The sequence below is a fragment of the Camarhynchus parvulus genome, chromosome 3, assembly GCF_901933205.1.
Source record: "Camarhynchus parvulus chromosome 3, STF_HiC, whole genome shotgun sequence".
Lineage (NCBI taxonomy): Eukaryota > Metazoa > Chordata > Aves > Passeriformes > Thraupidae > Camarhynchus > Camarhynchus parvulus.
Window position 1 is genome coordinate 5396475 of NC_044573.1, and position 21353 is coordinate 5417827.

At 46.8% G+C, this 21353-nt stretch overlaps 1 protein-coding gene across 2 annotated transcripts in view; it reads left to right on the forward strand.

The window, feature by feature from the left end:
- Positions 1–21353, forward strand: part of SLC24A3 (solute carrier family 24 member 3) — a 98510-nt gene that overhangs the window by 34649 nt on the left and 42508 nt on the right. For both annotated transcript variants that reach the window (XM_030944342.1, XM_030944343.1), the window contains exon 3: positions 18439–18515. The gene's annotated coding sequence lies outside the window, so the exon portion shown is untranslated. The remainder of the gene's footprint in view (positions 1–18438; positions 18516–21353) is intronic.

The window sequence follows — 21353 nt, forward strand, 5'->3', positions numbered from 1 at the left end:
CTCACCTTCCTTCAGCTTAAAACCATCACTCCTTAGCCCTGATTGAGGAATGAAGGGCTCTGTTGCAGCTTTGGGGGTTTATGGAGGGTTACCTGAGGGAAGGGAGCTTTTAAGCATTACTTTTAGTTATTAATTTATTTATTTTAGCAAAACACATTTGTGTATGTCAAAAGATGTATCATCTGCCAGAAGAGTGTCATACCTAGAATATGATTCACAAACCAGATGGCATTTGTCTGCCTCTGGAGAGTTAATCTCCTCATCTGTTTGCCTTTTACCTGCAATTGTGTATTGCAGATGGTTATTTTAAGGGAAAATTATCAAACCCCCTCTTTTTACTTAACTAATACCATTAGAGTGTACATACAAAATTTTGTTTTGCTAACAAGAAATTCCTGGGACTGCCTCCAGTGAGGGGTAGCAGAATCTTTTCTGCAAAAGATTATGGTTGGGAAAGATCAGGCTGCTTTTCTTAAGGAGTCAAAAATGTTGCAATTCAGTAATTGTAGCCAGAAATAATTGCATGTACCTTGTTGAACAGGAGGATAGTTATGTTCAGTAAGACAGGGGTCAGCTGTAACCTTTCCAAGCCAGCCTTTTAGGGGATTTACTTTACTTTTGTTATCCTGTGCCAGCTCTTCCCTGCTGTCCTCCTGTGCTTGTGTGGTCTGTCCCTCTCCCTTGCTGCCATCAGAAGCAGCTCTTCCCTCCTGACAGGAACACAAGGAGTACCTTGGTGAGGAGCCAGGTGGGTTTTATTGCAGCCTGGGCATCCTCAGGAATGTTGTCAGGTCCCTGCTGCCTCCTCAGCCCTCAGCATGGTGTTGGTCATGGATCAGAGAGGGGACAGCTCTGTGAGGCACGGCCTGAGCCGCTTCTGCAGGCGCACGTGGGCTGTGGTGGATGGCCAGAAGGAATGAATGCCCCCTCCATGCTGGCCACGGGCCTGTGTCATTGTCACCGAGCCTAGGTGGCTCTGGAGAACCACCCCACTGCCCTGGCCTCTTTCTCTTGTTTATTGTTACCTTATCTGGAGTTTTGCACGCTGTCCACACCAGGCTCAGTGCACTGGAAAAACGCTGCCAAAATGGCCAACAGTCTCTTGTTACAAGGTCTTTTAAAGCTAAACTGTCCAATTAAGAGCTGACACCCAGATTATTTTCCCTTTTAACCCAATAACTGATCCCAAAGAGCCCCCAATGCGGACTTTTCCACCCAATTACAAAATGCCACCCAACCCATGAAGAAGGAGGAAGAAGGAGCATGAAGAAGCAGCCCAGGATGACACCCTGTGCCCTCCACCTTGCTTCCATCCACAACATACTAAAAATCCCAAAACCTGAATTTCCCACCCAAAAGATACACATACACTGCTCTCTATAATCTGCTTCACACCTTAGTGGATTCCAGTCTGTTCTGGAGTTTAGGAAACTTTCTCCATGAATGACGGTCAAAGTCAGTGCTTCCCTAGGGGTCAGGACACCCCAGAGCAGACAGGGAAATATTCCCTGGGTTTCCACATCTTTCCACAGCACAGGGAGAGGATCACTGTGCAGTGGAACTTGTTGGATAAAATGCACTCTGAGATCTTATGGATGTGTGAAGAAAGGATGCACAGGGTGAGTCCATGCCTTTTCCAAGCTCCCTGGGGAACCACCAGGGGAGTAAATCAATCCCCCAGGCAGGATCTGCACTGCCCAGCTGTGTGGCCCTGAAGTTTTATGCTCCTGCAGAAGCAGGCAGCTTGGAAACAATTGAATAGATGGATTAATCCAGATTTGGGTCCTGGGATTGGTTGTTTTTCGTGTATTTGGTGGTGGTTTGTGTACAGAGGTTGGAAGGCAAGCAGCTGTGGGTTGGGATGGAGGAGAACCAGGTTGCCATGAGGATGAGCACAGCAGCCACAGCTGTGAGAGGAGCTCCCAGCACAGCTCCTGCACAGAGGGCAGCCAGTTCCTGAGCTCTGGCACATGAAGCATTTCCAGCAGGGATCAGAAAATGTTCACAGCCCACAGCTCTATGGAGAGCTTGTTAGGACTGCTCGCTGCAGCAGTGTCAGCACACTGAGGAAGGAACTCAGGCTGGAGCAGGTAAATGGAAAATACTGGGATAATCAGGGGACTGTGGAGGCTCAGAACAAGAAAAACAACACCTTTGTCTTACTTGATGCAATAATAAAAAAAAAAAATCAAGTGCTATCTGTGCATACCCAGAGGTTAGCACTAAACTTGTGGGCAGGATTGGCACAACAACGGGGCATAGGAATGGGCAATGGATAAACACAGGCTGGAAACAAGAAATTTCTAGCCACAAGATGGGCAGTGTGGAAGAGCTTCCTAGAAAGGGTTGAGAGGGAAAACCAGCCCAGCCCCAAACTGGGACCAGTGAGGTCCCAGCTCAAATCCAGTGTTGTGCAGAAGGTCTGTACAGGACTGCAGGGAGGTGTTCATGGTTCATGGAGGTGCCAGACTGGAGCAGCTTCCTCGGGTGGAGGAATCCCTGCCTTGGGAGCTGAGGGCTCTCAAGGACCCTGTGGATGCTCTGCTGTGTTTCATTCCTAAGCTGAGTGGCATTCCTGGGGCAACAGGAGGGAGCTCTGGCAGCTCAATGTTCAGGTGGGAATGTGTTTCTCTTCTGCTTAATGAACTGCCATGAGACAAAAAGGTGTGCACAGCTTCAAGTAACTCCATCACTCTGTGGGCTGGTATACCTTGGTGTGCTGAGAGTGCTTCATCTCCTAGAAAAAAACATGCCTTTTGCTTGCAGCCCAGGGTCCCATGTGCTCACCCACGTGTTGAGAAACAGCTTGCAGATCATTATCTGATTGGCATCCAGCCACTAAACTTCCAGTGACCTGCCTGCTGATATTATTTTGTGTGCTGCGTTCTCCTGACATAGCCTCGTTGAGCACGTTGTGTTGTTTTTGGAATAAATATGAGGGTAAACAGTAAAAACTGCAAACAGCTGCCAAGGATGGAGGTGAAACATAAACTTTGTGGCTGGTGTTGGAAATAGGATCTTTGGTCTGGCTGCCCTCTCTGGAAAGGGGCAGGCTTGCTTGAGCAGTGCCAAAACAAAGCACACTTGACCTTTGCCACCGCTGGGTGCCAGCTCAGAAGGCATTGTAGGCAGAATCTGGCTATTTTTGGGTCTTGCCCCACAGAGAAAGTGCTGCAGGTGTGTGGCTTGGTATATTTAGGAGGTATAGAGAGCTTCTGCAGTGGGCTAGGCCAGAGGTTGGTTTTACTATCCCAGCTCCAGCAGAACTAGTTGCTCTTCAGCAGTTGTGTCCGAATTGGGATGTCTGATAGGCACTGACAGGACCAGTCTCCCATGAGTTAGTCTAATATGCTTTTTAAATTAATCTAAACTTTTTGGTTTAAACAAATCTAAACCTTTTTGGTCTCTGCAGTGCACTGAAATGCAACACCAACATAATGAGTGTCAGCCATCTCTAAAATCACGGGAGCTGGGGCAGCCTTTTGTGTCACCCCGGGCTCATCAGATGTAGCACTGGCAGCCAAAATAAATCAGCAGACCAGGAATTTTGAAGCTTATCATTCCAGATCTGCCACCAGCCAGCTGAGTGAGACTGGGAGAACCCTTTTGCATGTGTATTTTGTTCACTAATAAAAGGTGCAAAGTTGATCCTGCTCTCCGTGCCGGGCCCAGCAGATCATGGTTGGTTCTTGGGTGAAGTCTCCTGACTCTGCTGAACAGTGAGGATGTTAACCATGTGTTTTTTGTGTCCTCATGTCCTCTTCTGGATGGGGAAAGGTCTAACCTGGAAGATGCAGTGAGCAGGAGTGGCTGATTAGCAAATCCCTGGCATGTCTGTGACATGACTGCAAAAGGCAGATTGCTGTGGCTGACTGTGCTCCTTGGCATTGAGGGTGGCCAGGCAATAAAAGTAAAACTGTAAATTGCACAGCAGGCAGGAAAGGACAAGAAAGAGGTGTGATTTGAGAGTGCTTTTGTATTCCTGGTGTTTCTCCAATGTTTATAAACTGTTGATTTTCTTACTTTGAGTGATGGGACCCTAGCAAAGAGTCTGGGGATTTCCCCGTGGCCTGGTGCCAGGAGATCATGGAAGGTCAGCTCGGGTAAAGCCTCGCTGGGGAGCTTGACAAGCACTGAAATACTCTGAAATGGAAATTTCAGTGTTAGGGAGTTTGGGTGGTTCTTTCTTGTGTTTGAAATATAGCTGTTGTTAGAGATGTTTCAGCCAGCCCTGCTCACCCTTGCCCCTGACATGGGAACAGCTAAAGCTTCACAGATCCCTTGCAAACCTTTCCACTTCCAGTTTAAATGAACTCATTATGTTTCAGCTTGGCAGCAATAAGAGGAACAACGGGGAAGAGGGGAAAAATCTCAGAGTTAAAAGAGATTTCAAAAACACCTTAGGAAATGTTCCCAGCCAACCACAAACCCTCCCTGGGGATCCTATCCACATAGTAGACCTCCAGCTGTGTATATCATACAGCTGAAAAAGGAAAACTTGGCCTCTGCAGTGCTTGGATGGGGAGCAGGCTGCTGTGGTGGAGTGCCAGAGAGCCTTGTCCTGTGCAGGAAAAGCTTCCCTGCTCAGGGCTAGGAAGCCTTTCAGGAAACTCATCAGAAAATGCATTAGGTGGGGATGGTAATGCCTTCCCCAGGCATCGTCCAAGGGCGTGCTGATTTACAGATTAATTCCTTCCCCGTGGCTGGGGCAAAAATATTCTGCTTTGCTGATCAATGGAGCCTTGCTGTGGGAAAAGCACAAAGTGTGTCCTGTTTTCATGGCTGTGGCATAGTGTCAGCAGTGCGTGCTTTGGGAAGAGTGTGTGCTCTGTGGCATCCAGGGCTCTGTCCCAGACACCTGCACAGTGGGCCAGGGAAAAGTCAGGTGTGGGAAGGGAAGGGAAGGGGGAAAATGTGCTTCCCTGCCTGGCACGTGCCAGATCTCCTTGCACCAGGGTGTTCCTGCTCTGGTTTGGTGAACGCTGGGCAGGGAACCTCCTCCCATCCAGTCACTCTGTACAAGTGGAGATGACTTTGGGTAGTTCTGGGGGGTCAGATGCTGCTCTCGGTCTCAGCACTCAATTATGGCATTGATAGCAAGCTGAAGTGTGCATCCCAGATTTCCACCAGAATAACCCAGCACTGGGCTGATCAGATGCTCTGTCCCTCGATGCCTGAGCTGTATTCCATATCCAGGCCCCCTCCAAGAGGTCCAGACCTCTGAAGCTGTCTTATTCCCAGCTTGCACTGTTGCCCTAGAAATCAGCCAACCCTGTGTGTTTAGGGCTTCAGGTGGATTAAAGCAGTCAGCAGAAAGACTTACCTTGGTTTTAGTTTGCTCTGGCTGAGCCAAATTACGATAGGGAAACTCTCAGCAGAGAGCTGAATAAAATCAGGGCTTTTGGAGGCAGGAGGGAGGCATTTCCATAAAAGCTTTGTGGTTTGAGCCCCATAACATCAAGCTTGAAGGGTTTTTATTGGGGTTTGGAAGGGGTGGGGCTGTTTCTGGTGATGATGCTGAGCCTGGTGGAAAGGAGAGAAAGTATTTCAGTCTGTGAGTGTACAAGGCAGTCCCTTGGTGCTGCTTTGCCATCTCATGAGTCACTTCATCCCCCTGCCCCTCTGTGCTGCTCCCTGGAGTGACAAGGGTGATGCCTGTGCCTCGAGAGGATCAGTCAGCTCTTTGCAGCAGTTTGGGAAATCTCATGGCAAGGAGCCGTAGAAGTGGAACAAATGCGTATTTGTGATCCAAATACTTGGTTGCTTCTTGCCCAATTCCAAATTTGCAGCTGCCAGCAACTGCTGTGTGCCATCCATCCTTTTGGAGCTGGTTTTGTGGAGGAATGCAGGGATGAACTAATCCTGGCCAGCAGCAGGCTGTTACCCTCCTGGTTTGGTGACCCCATCTCCTTGCTGGGCTCTGTGTCCAGGTGGTCAGCAGAGATGTGCTGGGTCACTCTGGTCACTGCTGTCACAGGGCAGGTTTCTGTTGGTTGTGTTAATTATCATAGAATCATGACATTGTTTGGTTGGAGGAGAGCTTTTTGGCTTTTAAAGCCTCTAAAAACTCGGGCTGTTTTGGAGAATAGAGCAGGAGATTGCCAAGCACCATGGTGTTGTCATCTTGTTTTCTCTGAGATGTCCCTGCATCTCACCTGGGTGACAGTGAAGTCTGCTGCTGCGCCCTGTGCTTTAGGAAATCCAGTTTAGACACAGAGATGCCAGCAGCAGTGTGTAGCTAAAATGTTTCAGGGCTTTTCCTTCAAAAAGGAACAAAACACCAGCAAAACCTGTCTGAGTCAGGACCTGTTTGCTCACTGCTCTGTTGTTGTGTGGGATCTCATGGCTGTGCTCGCTGTGGTTTGTCCTCCACTTCCCTTGGTGGGGCTGAGAGGGGTGTACAGCCCAGGAAAGAGCTTTGGGTGTGGAACTGTGAGTAGAAAGGTGCTGCTGTGCAGAGTCTCCTGCTGTGTGTGTGGCAGGGCACAAAGAGCTGCTGGCTGCTGTGCCTTGGTGCTTCTCCTTGGAGAGTGCTGGGGCACTCTGGTGTCATTCCGGCCATGGAAGGCCTTGCCATGCAGCAGGTTGTTAGCATGCACAGCCATGCCCTGCCTGGCTCTCAGCAATCCCCTTTTCCCAGACCACTGCCGCCCCAGGATTCACTGTTTCATGCCCAAGGTCTGTGCAGCAGCAAAGCTGCGTGCCCCAAAGCTTGGCAGTGCGTGGTGGTGTGTTCTGCCCTCGGTCTCTGCAAACAGCCAGAGTTTCCCCTGCTGAAAGGACTTCCAGCTGCTGTGCACACACATCTCTGCATCTCCACTGCATCCTCACCCTGGTTCTGACCAGTAACCAGGCAGAGAGAGGTGCTGTGCTTTGGGCTCCTGCATGGCACCTGGGAATAACACCCTCAGAGACTGCATTGGGGTGCACAGGGTCCCTTAGCAGGTGTGCCCCTGAAATGGCTCGTGCAAGGGAGATGAGAGGCCTTTTTTAAGGCTGTTTGCAGATTATTGATGGCAGGGAAGTGTGACAGTTATGCAAAGGTTATGCCACCAAGGGAAACATGGTATTTAGCTGTGTGATTGCCACTGAAATCCATTGCCCTTCTGGCTAAAGCTCCCCAAAGCTCTTTGAAAGTGGCTGGCATGTGTTCCCCGAGTGTGACACAGCAGTGTATAGGTCAGCAGAGGAAATTAGCCTGGATCATTGTGTGGCTGAGGGAAGCCTCCTCCTGACAGCATGAATCACTGGGAGCAGCTCACAGCCTGGTTCTGCAGCTCTGCAGCTGGTTCTGGAGTGTCTCCTCTGTGTCCCTGCTCACATCCCAAGCTGGTTTGTGTCCCTCACTGGGCTGCCTGGCTGTTCCTGCTGCCTGTGCCTTTGCCAGGTCTCTGGCTCTGATCTTCAGTGGTGCACTGCTTTTCTGTAGCCTGATGAAATGCAAGGAGATGCTTGCCATCCTCCCTAGCTTTCCTTTAAATGTATTCTGTCTCCTTGCAGCCATTAAAACTAAAAGCCACGTGTTGTGCAGGTGGATTTTCTCTATATTAATGCTTTCAGGGGCTCTGGGCCACTTCTTACTGCAGCATGTCTGTGCATTGTTAGGAAGTGGAGTTGGACTGTGAATTTGCAATAAGAAATGGCTGAGGTTAAAGCATTTGCATTTTCCCTGTGGCTCAGGAAGGTCCCAGTGCTAGCTGAGGAGCAAGTTTCCATAGAAGATTGTAGGAATCAGCGCTGTCCTGCCCAGGTGTTTGTGCAGCAGGCAGCAAGGGGTGGTTTTCATGAGCTGCCCTCATGAGCTGTGTGTTGGGATGGGGTGGGAGTGATGGATTTTGTGTAAGTCAGGGCACAGGCAGCAGCACACAGTCAATATTTGAGCCCAGCAGCTGGAGGTGGTCAGTGCCCTGTGTGGGAGCCTGTCCTGGACCCAGTGGGGTGCAGGTGGATCCCTCATCCCAGGAGTGCATCCAGAGCTCCCAGAGAAAGAAGGATGTGAGCTCATGGCCCTGGTCTTTGGGAATCTCTGGAGTTTGCTCAGTGAGAAGCAACATGCAAGGGAGGGTTCTTGTCCATGATGTGACCCTTCTGCCGCTCCAGCCTGTGCAGAATGTATGTCAAATCTGGCTTCCTTCACTCAAAGGGACTTTCCTGGAGGATAGGAATGCTGCCTTCTTGTTTTTCCATGGCAGGGTGGCAGGAGGGAGAACAGGGTGATGAGATGGATGATATTTGGTGTAAAATGGAAGGTATTAGGTAAGGCATTGATGGGAGAACATCTCTGGGGTGCTCTTTTTCTGTCTGCAGCTGTAGCTGTAACATCAGCAGTGCCAGCACCACCCTGACAAGCTGACCTTTCCATGACACAGGATTTTGCTGTGGAAAACAGAGCTAGGAGGGGCTGCAAGAGGAGAAACAGTTTAAAAGCCCCCACAGATTGCTGTGTTGTGGTTCCCTTCCTGCTGGCTGGTGGTACCTCTGAAACCAGGACCATACTCTCCCTCCTCTCTGGCAGGTCTGAAGCTCTGGAGGAGCCCCAGAGAGAGATTCTGGGGTGCTCATCAAAGGAGAGGCTGGAGGCACTTCCCCTGAATGCTTCTCATTTGTTGCCTGGTAAATGTAGGCTCTTCCAGAATAATGAAGTTGTAAGTGTATCCTCTGGAATTGATTGAAAGACTGGTTCGCCGTTTTAAGGTATTTAAAGACTTTAAAGATTCTCTCATTTGAAAACATAATCTTATTTTAAGACTCTGGATATTAGCAATGCAATGGTTCCATTTAGGGAGGAAGGGGAGGAAAGGATATAATTGGGATAAAAAAGAAAATTAAAAAAGAGCCTAGTAGTACCTTAGTAAAACAGATGGTCCTTTCTCCAGCCACATGTAAGAGAGTCCTGCCTGTGTGGGGATTTAGATGTAATTACAGCTGCCCTTGGAGCTCCCTCTGATTGTTTGGAAGAACAAATCCTTGAGGATCCACTGAAATCAAACCTTTTTTGTGTCCAGCTTTGTCTTGTCGTGTGAGGGATGTGAGGGAGCTCCTCCTTCCTCTCTGCTTCTGCTTTCTTCCAGCAGAGAGCAATGAATGCTTTTTCCATGTCAGCATAGAAAGTGTAGAAATGTTTGCATGTATAAAGGACATGAGAAACTTACACCATCACAGAGAGGAACTATTCTTTCACTTCTTCTTCATTCTGACTGATCCTTTAAGGTCAAATGATTGTGGTGGGAGGCTGTGAAAGGAGCTGCCATTGGTGATGCCCCCGTCAGCGCTGTCACCTGCCATGGGGCTGTGGCCACAGCAGTGTCCCTGCTGCTGATCTGCAGCCCTGCAATGAGCAGGGGCTGTTGCCTCTGTCCAGTGGCCACTGCCACCGAGGAGCTGGGACTCTGCTGAGAGCATCCAGGGGCCTGGAGGGAGGAGGGATCACTCTACGGCTCGTGGAGAGGAGTCCCACCTTTGGGACAGACCTTCCCAGCAGCCTTGTGTGGTCAAGCTCCAGGGAGCTGGCCTCGTGCACATCATCATTTGGGAGCTAATAAGCATGAGGCATCCAGATGGCAGTGATGTGTGTATTGTAGCAAAGCTAATGCTAAGGCCCAGTGGTAATGCAATGTTCCTTGGGTATCAGTAGCGATGTTCTCTTCTAAAATGGTAATAAAGGGCACATTTGCTTATTAGTAATGAATGTCAAGCCATCCACCATCATGAAAATATCCTATTCCCATGACTTTGATAAATAGCTGCTGAAGCTCATGAATTTTTAACAGTAGTCCTATATTTAGGGGCTTTCAGTTTCTGGGTGAGATGAAAGGCGCTTCGGAGATGGAGTTCTGGAAACGCCTCGTCTTCTGCAACCACTGGTACCTATTTAAAGCCAGTATTGTCTTTCTGATGTATGACTAGTATGCTGACATTGATTGATGTGATTTTTATGCTGGAGATTGGGCTCTAAGCCTGCCTGTCACCATAAAGCAAAATGCATAACTGCAGAGGGACCTGCTGTGTGCTTTTCTTCATCTGCATGAGCTGCGTGTTCACTTTTCCCCACAGTCACAGAATAAACTGAACCACTTCTTCTTCCCTGTAGGAACGAGCTAGGAGGAAAAGAGGAAAGCAAAACTGAAATCTGTTAGGGGGACCCCAGAGGAAAGGGCAGGACGCAGCTCTGCCATGTGACACAGAGCAAAGCCTGGGTGTGGGTTTTCCCAGGATCTGGACCCTGATGGTGCTCGCTCTCTGGCTTGGTCCCATGAGCAGCACTGAGCTCCCCCATCAGGGATGCTCTCCTGGACAAAATGAGAGTAGGAAGGAAGAGTGGCACTTTATGGATCATTACAAAGGAGACAAAAATCTCTCAAGCTTCCTGTGCAGTTCAGAGGTGAGGTGTGGGGAACAGAAAGTGTGCACTCTGTCAGGACTGTGCTGGAGAGCCAGAAGCCCCAGTTTCACTGACCTAAGCCCTCTGAGGGCACTGATTCCAAAGGGTGTTGTGAAAACCTTGCTGTGGGAGTCGCATTGGTCCTTAGTCAGTGCTAACTGCTGGAAAGCAATTAGTTTGTTTAGACAGAGCTGTGGTGGTTCCCATCCATGGAAGACCTTGCTTGCTGCATCCTCTTCTTTCCACAGCCATCCCCAGTTTCCATCTGCCTCTGCTCAGCAGAATGGTGTGCAGTTGCCTGGACTCTTTTTAGAAATAATGTGTTTCATCTCATTTCTTGGGACAGTCTCAGTCTTCTCTGAGATGGTCGTTGCCAGGTGCATGATGAATGCATGTAACACTGAGAAAATGGTTGAAATCTCAGCGTGGAGTAAGGGAATTGCTGGTGGCAGGGTAATTAGTAGGCTGAGAAACCTCCCAGTTGAACATGGATATTTTCAGTGCAGTAGCTGAAAAATTGGATTAAATAACGGCCAGACCATTAGCAGGTGACTCTGGGGAACCTGTCAGGTGTGCAGTTGGTGTGAGCTGAGGGTCTGAGGTATGCTTGGAGGAGCAGAGGGGTGTTCAGAAATGCCAATGAACTGCAAAAGGAGCTGGAGAAGATGTGATGATGCTGAAAGAGCACAAGTAAGTCCCCTGTGCTGTGGGTTTCAGCCAGGCAGAGAGCTGACTGCATCTCTCTTCCAGAAGAGCTGGGCTTGTGGCTGATCCCAAGCCAAGCTGAAGCCAGAGGTGTTGGGATGCTTTGGAAAAGGCTGGCTGTCATCCTGAGAGCTTTGTCACCTGAAAATCCCTCCCATGCTAATGTTTACACCCCTAAGAATTCCCATCTAATGTACTTTTATTGCTCTATCAAAGTAAAGAATTGCTCTAATTTCCTTTTATAGATGCTTTAGGTAGGTGTAGCATTTTAACCTTGCAATCTTGAAATGGAAATTTTCCCTGCCAGTTTTACATGCAAAGAGCTAAATGATGGATGTCTGAAGTATGGAACTGTCTCTGATTTGCTAAATATAATTTTCATGAGATTTAAGTGCCTGAGCACTTTAAGCACCTTGTGTTGGGATGGAAATGGGAAAGGAAAGTTGCTTCTGTTATGGCTGAGAGGGGAAGGGACCAGATCCTCTGGGTGCCATTTAAGCTTAAATGGAAAATCCTAACATGCTCTGGGTCCTGTCCTGTGCTCCCCAGGGTGTCAGGACAGGGGCTCCCTGTAATGGCAGGGCTGCCCTGCCTTTTCAACCAACTCTGGGCCTCTAGAGGAGACAGGCCATGTGTCCTCATTATCCAGAACTAATCTCCAAATAATGGTAAACACTGATTATATCAAAGTAAGAAAAATACTTCATGGGATGCCTAATGTAAAATAGCAGAGATTGTAATAGCTTTAGGCATTTTTACATTCAATGGAGCTTAAAGCATATTAGAGCTGCTCCACACATCAGCCTGGACAGTTCAAATGTTGAAATTCATTTGCAGGCAGTAAATCCCTGCCCTGATGGCTTGGGGGAGGCCTGGAGCAGAGCCTGCTTTGGCTGGAGGGCAGTGCTGGCTTGGGGGCTGCACTCTGTGACCTGTGAGGGCTTTTCCAGCCCAAAGGGTTCTGTGACTCCAGGGTCTCTATGCCCCTCACATCCTCCTCTGGCCCAAGGTGCTGTCCATGTGCCACATTCCAGGTGCTCACGGTGGCATTGCCCTGCTGCTTGCCAAAGCCAGCCCACATTGAAGCTGCCTTTATTCCTGGACCATGTGCTTAAGCCACAACCTTAAACATGTTTCTGGCAAAATCCAAAAGTTTGATTTTTTGCAGGAGGTTGTTTTGGTGTTTTGGTTTTTTTTTTTGTTTTGTATTCCAATCTAGGTTCCCAGGCACCCCTATGTTCCCAGGGGAATTTGCTTCCCTCCTTTGAGCTCATGGCATCCCTGCATCCAGTACTTTGGGTGCTGAGAGATTAAAAAATCTCTCTCTTTTCCCCACCCCCAGAAAATAAGAGAGGTGACAGCAGCATCTCTTCCTTTCCAGGTGGCTTGATAGAAGTGCTTCTTGTAAAGTTGCCTTTTTTGGTTAGCCTGCCCATGGATATGAACACAATATAAATATTTGTTACCCAAAATAAAGCTAATGAAAGAGGGACTGTATTCCGTTCCAAATCAACAGAAGTCTGGGAACTCCAGAATAGCTGTAATTAAGGCAGTAAATTATTAGGAATTTCTGGCAGTTCGTGTGAGGACAGGAACCAGCCAGGGATTTGTTCTTTTCTTGCTTGGTTTCTGTTCTTCTTGTTTGGTTTCGCTGAGAGCCTTCCTTGTACCAGCTATTTCTGCCCAGAGTGTGTGGCTGATAATGGATCACTTCGCAGAAGCATTTGTCAAGGTAACATCTTGATCCAACACCAGCTGTGCTCAGGTCTGTAAAAGTTGTACCACTGGCACTTGTGCTGATAGCTCCCTGTGCTGCCTCTCACGGGGAGAAATTGCTGCTCAGGATGGGGCACAGAGCAGAGCAAAATCTATTGCAGAATACCAGAAAGGTTGGAAGGGACATTAAAACCTGTACAGTGGCACCCCCTGCCATGGACAAGGGACTCCTGGCACTATCCCAGGGTATCCAAGCTCTATTTAACCTGGCCCTGGACACTTGCAGGGATGGGGCAGCCACAGCTTCTCTGGGCAGCCTGTTCCAGGGCCTGGCCACCCTCACAGGGAAGAATTCCTTCCTGGTATCCAATCTACCCCTGCCCTCAGTCAGCTTAAACATACATTTTTTTATATATCTATATCTATATATATATCTATATATATAGATATAGATATATATATATACACACACACACACACATTTATATTTTATATATATTTAAAAATATACATATAAAAATATATAGGCACTTATATATATACATTATTATATATATTTTATATATTGCATTCCACATATTATATATTATATATTTTATGTATTATATATAATATATAGAATATAATTATATATTATATTATATATTATATTACTATATTATATATAGTAATATAACATATAAATATATATTAACATAAAAAATAGAAAATATATAAATATATAAAAAGGTATATATTTTATATAGTATGTATTATATATAATATAATATATACAATATTTGTATTTTATATATATGTGTGTGTATATGTATATATATATATATTAGATTAAGTATAGCATGGTCAAGTGAAACACGGGAATATAAAAGCTCAAAGATCCTGGGAAACAATTGCCTGATTCTTGCTGTGACAGAAATTAGTTCCTGTACTGAACAAAGGAAAGTATAACCTTCTCTTTAAAGGTCACTTGCTGCTGTTATTTGACTTAAACTCTCTCTGAACCATATGCTGTTGCATATTATTTATTATTTCTGATTTCTCCCCCATTTTTTCTGAGATATATGTGCTTGTTGTCCTTGGATCTCGATGCACCTCTGACCTTGCAAGCAACTCATTTGCACTGAAGCCAAGGCAGAACCTTTTTGACTTCACAAGGGCTGTGCTTGTGTTTAGGGGTTTGTTCCTTGAAGGCTGTGCTTCCTGCACTGGAGGAAAGCATCAGGAGAGTGTGTGTGCAGCTGGCATAGGGAAAGAGCCCCATGATGGAGCAGGACTTGGGTCTGGGGGCACAGTGCCACCCAGCACACAGCCAGGGGAGTGTAGAGAAAAGGGGAACACGCTGTGTGGGGTGTGCAGGGCTGGGCTTTTCACGTGCTTCTTTCAAAGGAAATGCATTTTGCACTTCCTGCACAGTTCTGAACATGTGAAATTCTGGAGAATTGTCAGCCAGAGGTGTATGGAATGACAAGCTGCTCAGCTGCTGGGGACACCCACAGAACCATGCATGCTGTGGCTGTGTGCATGTACACCCAGGTACAACACCCCTAGAGCCTGGCCAGAGCTGCCCTTCCTGGAATTGGTGCTGTGAGGCAGCAGTGGAGCTGCTCCGTGGGTGCAGGGCCCTGGGAGCTGCTCTGGCAGCTGTTTTCAGGCTGTGATTTCTCTCCAGTGCTTCCTCCAGAGTAGCAGGGAGTAATGTTTGTTCTCACTTCCCATGCAAATGAGCTGCCAGTTCTGAATTCCCCGTGGTGCACAGGGTTCACCATCTCACATTCCTCCATCTCCTCCCTCCTTTCTTCCCCCAACCCATGCATAACTTGCTCAATAGAAACACAGACCTCTCCCATTCTGTTCACACCACACCTGCTCTGTCTGGCTCATCCCTGTGAGCAGGTACCTGGCCAGCCTCAGTGGCTTCAGCAGGGATGCTCCCACCACTGTGCCTCTTGCTGCCACCTCTGTTGGGTGACTGTCCCCCCAGAGGCCAGGCACAGAGCCTGGAAAAGCCCCTGCAAGGTGTGGGATGGTGCCTCTGGGCATGCTGCATGATTTACTGTGAGCTCTGTGCCCCGTGCTGCTTCAGCTGCTGCCTTGCAGCAAAGTGGAGACAGGAGTGAGGCATTAGCAAAATGTTTTATTATTGATGTATCACCACAGTTTGGCTCTCTTTGCATTTTGGCTTATGCCACTGCAATGTAAGCACCATTTTCACTTAGTAGAGAGTAAAACATTGAAAAAAAAAATATATATATATACACACACACATACATACATGTATATATGTATATATAAAAATATATATAATATATATTTAAATATATATAATATATATTTAATATATGTTGTATATAATATATATGATATTGAATATATTTTTATTTTAATATAATTTTATATATTTAATATATTTATATATATTATTTATATATATTTAAATATATATTTTATATATTTCTATATATAATATATATTAAATATATAAAAATATATATTATATTTAAAGGAGAAAATGAACCAAGGCTGTAAATTTGTGAGTTTTCTGTGCTGGTAACTCATTGGCCAGGCTGAACATCTTTTATTTCTTAAAGCTGTGGGAGATTTCCCAAGGGTTTTCTTGTCCCCAGAGTAGATACACTGGCTAGCAATATAAAGACTTCTTAAAAAATAAGTGGATGTCACAGCATTTGGAACTATTGCTCCAGTACAATGCTGGATTTTTGGAAAAGTAATCCTTTTGGAAAGGTGGGAACATTAAATGTGAGAGGGAAAGGAGGAGCTGGGAAGAGGGTTGTGAAAAGTGCCACCCCCAAGGAGTGGTAGAGCAGCACCTTCCCTGCACACCTGGCCTGGGCAGAGACAGATTTGTGTTGTGCCAGCCAATGCAGAACCTTCTGTAAATAACCTGTGGCCTGGGCTGAATAGGGTTCCAATTTTACAGAATTGCACACTAATTGAGAATAACAGGACAAGAATTAATTCCAGCTCATTGTATTATGATTAAAATAATTTTCTCTTGGCAGGTGTAGATCCAGACCTTTCCTCTGAATCTGGCCATACCCTTTTGATGGTGTCCCCAAAAGGTGTGGGCTCTCTGTGCTGAACAATCCCTACCTTGCTAATGGCCATCTAATTGCAGTTGCTTCCAAATGTGAATAATCCTTATATTCATTCACAGTTCTACAAGTTGCCCCAGTGCAAGGTAGAACTGCACCCCTGGAAAGAGTGTTTTCTGGGAATGTGATCCTCAGGAACTGAAAACTGAGGCTGAGTTGTGGATGTCCAAGGGCTGGAACCCCCTGGGAATGCCCTGGGAATTCCTGATGCCCACAATGCAGGAGGTAACTGGGGAGGTGCTAAGCCAGCCCTGTGAAGATCCTGCCCTTCTGCTGCTCCAATCTGATACCTGCCAAGTCTGCAGGACCAGAGTGGATTATTAGGCAGAAGTCTTTTATTCTTTGTGTTTTGGTTCATTGGCAGGGTGGTTGGGGTTTTTTCTATGCAATCAAAATAAACCTGGCAAAATCTGCACCTATTTTCTGACAAAGGCTGGGGACTCTTTTAGTGAAATAACAAACTGTCTGAGCTTTTATAATCCACTAAATAGGGCAGCTGTTGTTGGAGTGGTGTTCCAGCAGCACCCTTTATTTCTTCTTAGAAAGGAGCTCCTGTGTTTTGCAAAGCTCTCCTCTTATCTGTACTCATCTGCACCTGATGCAGCTAATAAAAATGCAGCAGATTTCAGATTTGCATACATTAGTTTATAATTGCATGTTTCCCAGTGTAACCCACTGAATGTGTTTGTGTTGGGGACGATGTTGTGGAGGATGTGCTGATGGACGTTCTGGATTTTCTCTGAAAAGCAGGTGCATTTCCTGCCTGTGAGGGGTGAGAACCTGAACCTGAGGGAGCACTGGGCATTTCTGCTGTGCACAGGAAGGAGGGCCAGTATTCCCAGCCACTACACTAAAGACACCTTATGCTGTTTTTGTACTGTTTTCTCCCCTTATGCCTTTACCTTAGGTGCACTTCAGGCTCCTTGAACCTCCTAGACACTCTTGATAAAAGGATTGTATTTTTATCATCTGTCTGCAATGAATGTAAAGTCTCAGAGGCAGCTGCAGGAGGAGGGGAAGCCACACACGTGTATTGGCAAACCATTTTTGCATATTGCTGCAGGCAGACCTCCCTGTGTTTCCTTTGGTCAGGGATTTTTTCTTAAATTTTTCTTTGGATTGTGACATAATGATGTTTTTGCTGAGGAAGGATGAATCCTTCCCACCTGATTTACCTTTGTTTGTCTCTCAGCTTCCATAGTGTTTTGTGTTGCTTGTTGGGGTTTTCCTCACTCCTGTCCTTGTGCTGGTACCTCCCTGACTACTTCCTTAGGCTGCACACCTTACACAGGGGTTTCTGGCAACCTTTGGCAGCTCTAACACAGCAGATGTGCTGGGGTGGGAGGGGAAGGCAGCCTGGCAGGACTAGTTCTGCCTTGGAAGGAAGTAGTCACAGCTCCTGGTGGGTGAGTCCTGACTGGTGATGAAAAGTCACAGGCATCTCTGGTTCTCATAAAGGAGAAGGGTATTGCTGTGTTCCTCTGTTGTGGATATTTTAAAGATGCTTCTGCTGCTTTGTTAGGACTCCTTATAGAATTTTCCAATCCACAGGAATACAATTAGCAGTAATAACCTGAGCCTTTGGGTAAAAGACTGTATGTAAAAAAGAGTGGTTTCCTCCTCTGGTGCAGTGCCTGGGTAGAGCTGTTGCTTGCATGAGGAGCAAAATTAAAATGCAGCTGCCTTTTGCTCAGTTATTGCTTCAGAGGCAGCAAAACCAGGAGAGTGAGTGAGCTGGATTGTTTTTCCATTTAATCTTCTGTGCAATTGCTAATTAAGTCCCTATTGCTGGAGCTTTATTAATGCTAAAGATGTGAAAGGCAGAAAGAGCCTGCTAAAGATGTGAAAGGCAGTTTGGTTTTTTCCAGCTGATGGCTGAATGTGAAGAACTGACCATTAGAAGAAAGCTGTTGTTTCAAAATCTGGAGTTACTGAGAAGCACTTGAATGCTAGAGCATCGTCTTCACACTGGCCTTTTGATTTATAACCCAAAGCCATTCCTGCAACCTAATTGGCAGGCTGTTCTTAAGGGCTTCATAATCCAATTAACATCCAGAGCAGTAATAAGGCGTTTGAGCAAATGGAGGGAATTTCTCTTTCAGTGACTTGCAGCAGTGCATTTGCAGCAAAGGCTGTGAAGTGCTTGCTGTGCTCCTCTCCGTGGTTCTGTGGATTGTTGGGCAGTGGGAAGAGAGCTGCCAACCCCTCCAGGAGATGTTGCACCTACTCTGGGCAGCTCTGACTGCTTCCCTCAAGGAAGGAGCCAGGCTGTGCTCTAGGGGGGCATCTGTGGGTCACAGGGTGGTGCTGGCCGCAGCAGGAAATGGCACGGTAAAATTTGGGGAAGGTGATGCCTGAGGACAAGGTAAGCTGAGCCCCAGGGAGGTGAGGCAGAGCCTCTGGCAGGTGGCTGCAAGGCTGGGTTGGGCAGCATCTCTCTGTGCTACTGAGCAGCTCGTGGGCTGGGTGTGAGGAGCTGATTAAACATCTGAGCTTTCTTTCCCCCCTCCCTGCTTTTTGCAGCTCTCCATGAGTTCCCCAATGACATCTTCACGAATGAGGACAGGAGACATGGAGCTGTTGTCCTGCACGTCCTCTGTGTAAGTGTTGTGACTTTGCCTTTCTTCTCCTGCTGGCGTGGACAGGGCCCGGTGTGCTCAAGAGCTCTGATTGAAGTTATTTTCTCTTCGGTGCATTGTCGTCTCCTGTATGGACTATGAAGTCAGGGATGTGATGTTTTTTGTTCTTGGGATCTTCTGATATAAAGGAGTCAATAATGGAAGGATGGTTTAAATTCACTTGCCATTCTCATTTTTTCTGTAGACACCATCAGAATGTCAGGCCACAGTAAAAAGGAAGTTGTCTCCGAAAATGGGACAGTTTGGCATCTTTAAGATGAAAACTAAATGTCAGAGAGCTCAAAGATACAGGAGTTCTGCAAGAAGGAACTCTGGAACACTCTGAAGTTTATGGGATAGAATAATTGACGTAGAAATATCCATGGCATTACATGGATTGGAAAGTTTGCTTGAGCAGCTCTTTGAGTTACATTAGAGGCATTCTTAAGCAGCCAAGAAAATACCTACTCCTAATGAATGTTTAGAAGCTTTTAACAATTTTCAGTCAGCTTAAATGAGCAGTCACCATTAGCTGTGAGAAGTGATTCATGATTTCTTTTTGAGCATAAATTAGATTGTATTGTGTATTTTAATGTGAGCCCTCTGTGTAAGGATTTTATTTTGGCTAAATAGCTGCAGAAATTTGTTGAGTAACGTTGCTATTGACCGTGCCTGGCAAGTTCAAGAATCTCAAGTTTCCATGGGAACATTGAGCTTTGAAATGTTTTGGAAACTGAGCACTGGACCCGAGCTGGATTTTATATCACCAACAAGAATACTCCTAAAAATTCATATATGAATTCAGTTGTGAATGTGCCTTTAACACGTACCAAAATGGAGTCTGGAGGACTGAACTGTCTAGTTCAGAATAAAAAGAAAAATCTGTTTTTAATGAGAAGTAGAAGATCATCCACTGTCCCAGCAGAGATGTACTCAGTTTCTTCCCTGCTAGCAAACAGCAAGGCAGCTCCCTCGATCCATGGGTGCTCCATTGTTCTCTGCAGCAGTTTGGTGGACTTAGGAAAATTTGCTGACCACTCTTTGTCTTGTGGTCCCTGAGGTGCAGGACCTGGCTGGATTCAGCCTCTCTAATACTGGGATAGCTGGAGACAACCTCTTGTCAAAGAAAAAAATGATGCTCAGAGAAAACAGAAAACTGTTGGCATTTAGCAGCCTACCTATAGTCTGGGTTGGAAGGGGTGCTCCTTATACTGGGGGAATGAACCTCCAGTTCTGTTTTTTACCTCCCAGAAATGGTTACCAAACGTGTGATGAAATCAGAGCAGAAGCAGAAATGCACTTTTTTTGGGGAAGGAAGATACAGACACAAAGTTTTTTTTGCCTCCACTGAGGTTTCTTCATGGGTTTGAGGAAACTGGGCTGTAAAAGGGGCTCTGTAATGGTAGGGAGAAGAGTGCAGTGGTGGTTAGAGGTCATCACCATGCTTCTCATGTTAGTGACCTCCCCTTAAACAGTTTCTATTCATTTCAGTAAAAATGTTGTTCTCTGCCCCTTTGCCTGTACTTTCATGTTTAATTCTGAAAGACATCAAGGCAAAGCTGGTTTTCCAGAAGCCAGAGGAACAGGACTAAAGCTATCACTGGGACCTTGGGGGAGAGCAGGAGGCTTCCCGGGGCATCTTCTCCCTATTGTTTCATTAAAAGGGAAAAAAGACCCCAGCAAATCTTCACAGTGGGGCTGTGTGAATTACTAAACATGATCTGATAACTTCACAAAAACGAAAGTGAATCCCTAAACACTTGAAAAATCTAGGAAAAATGGGCAGGTCAGCAATAGTTTTAGGTCTGAAATGAAAATACTTTGGTTTGAAGGAGAAGTGGGCCACTGAAAGCATATTATTACAGCTTGGAGTCATGGTGTTTAATTTCTCCTGGATACTTTTTCAGAGCTCAGCAGCTGACTGCTTCACTGCCATTCATGATTTCCATGTCCCCTCTGAGAAGAGGCTGAGCTGCTGAGTAACTCCCCACTAAGTCACTGGTTTGGGATGTTCAGTTTGGAGGGGCCAGGGTCTGGATTTTAAGTCTGGTGCTGTTCCTGCAGCCTGGGAGCTCCCCAGCACCCAAAAGGCTTCTTTTTGCAATCTTAACATTACTGTTTGTAGAATCACAGAGTGGGTTGGATTGGAAGGAACCTTACACATTATCCAGTTCCAGCTCCCCTGCTATGGGCTGGGACACCTCCCACTATCCCAGGGTGCTCCAAGCTTTGTCTAACCTGGCCTTGGACACTTCCAGGGATCCAGGGGCATCCACAGCTTCTCTGGGCAACCTGTGCCAGGGCCTCAGCACCCTCACAGGGAAGAATTCCTTCCCTGTACCCAATCTATCTGCCCTCTGTCAGCATGAGGCCATTCCCCCTTGTCCTGTCACTCCAAGTCCCTTCTCAAAGTCCCTCTCCAGCTCTCCTGCAGTCCCTTTGGGCACTGGAAGGCTGTATAGGTGCTCTCTTAGCCTTTTCCTGGTTTTCATTTTGTTCCAGCTGATGTCCCTGTGTGGATCTTCAGCCCTGCCATGCTCAGGGCCACTGGCACCAGTTCCCCCCTCGAGACAGGAGGGAAATGGCTTTGCTGAGAAATACCCAAGGTTCTGGCTGGCAGCTGAGAATGGGAGGTTTGGGTCTCTGCATTACCCTGATGTTTTTGACAGCACAGTGTTGCTTCCCCTTTTCCCAGCCTCCTCCAGCAGGTCTGGAGTGCAGAGCCAGGATATTTTGGCTTGCCAGCGTGAGGAGCATGGTCAGAGCTGAGCCTGTCCCTGGGCAGGGCTGGGCCCTCTGCACTGAGCAGGGTGGAGGAGC